The sequence below is a fragment of the Octopus bimaculoides genome, chromosome 4 (assembly GCF_001194135.2).
Source record: "Octopus bimaculoides isolate UCB-OBI-ISO-001 chromosome 4, ASM119413v2, whole genome shotgun sequence".
NCBI lineage: Eukaryota > Metazoa > Mollusca > Cephalopoda > Octopoda > Octopodidae > Octopus > Octopus bimaculoides.
In genome coordinates, this window is record NC_068984.1 from 20540660 (window position 1) to 20541571 (window position 912).

A 912-nucleotide genomic window follows, 5' to 3' on the forward strand; every position below is an offset into this window, starting at 1 on the left:
ATATATACATATACATACACGTATACATGATGATGATGATGATGATGATGATGATGAGCTTCTTTCAGTTTCTGCCTACCAAATACACTCATAAAGCTTTGGTCGGCCGAGGGTGTCATGCAGTGAGACTGAACCCGAAATAATGCGGTTGCAAAAAACCTAATTTCCACCACGTAGACATGCCTGATAAATACCTGTTACGAAAGAAACACTTCTCTAGCCATAGCAGAAAGCTAACTGGAATGTTCTATTAAATTTGCCACAGGTTTGCAATTAAGTCAATACACTTAACAATCGAGAAACACAATACAACTTGAACAATCTCATACTATTGTCAAAGATTTTCTGTGCCTTCAACACCTTAACGAATGTTAATAAAAATGCCCAACCCTCACTATAAAATCACTCAAATGACCTGCATAACAACGCAAAAGGAACAGACTGTTGAAAACATAATAAAGGGTGCAGCAAGAAGCAAAAAAACTTCCCACATTTTATAGGTTGATAAACACTGCCATAGTAAATGCTTGATAGATACCAGCTCAAGCTATGACTAAAAAAGACGGTGAAACATTAGCTTCATGAAGACATCAATACCACCTGGCTAACTTCCCTAGCCTAACAACAATGACCGTGTAAAATATGGGAGGTTTTTCTGCCGCCCCTTGTATCTTCATTAGACACTTCAAAGTCAAACAGTACAGATAATATATTCCGCATTAAGCAAAAAACTGGAACAAGTTCTATGAGTCAACATCACTATTATTGTGTAAACGAGCTACGTTTTAATATAGCGGGTATGTGTGTGTGTGCGTGCGTAAATATGTGAGTGCGTGTATTTATACACACACACACACACACACACACACACACACACACACACACACACACACACACACACACACACACACA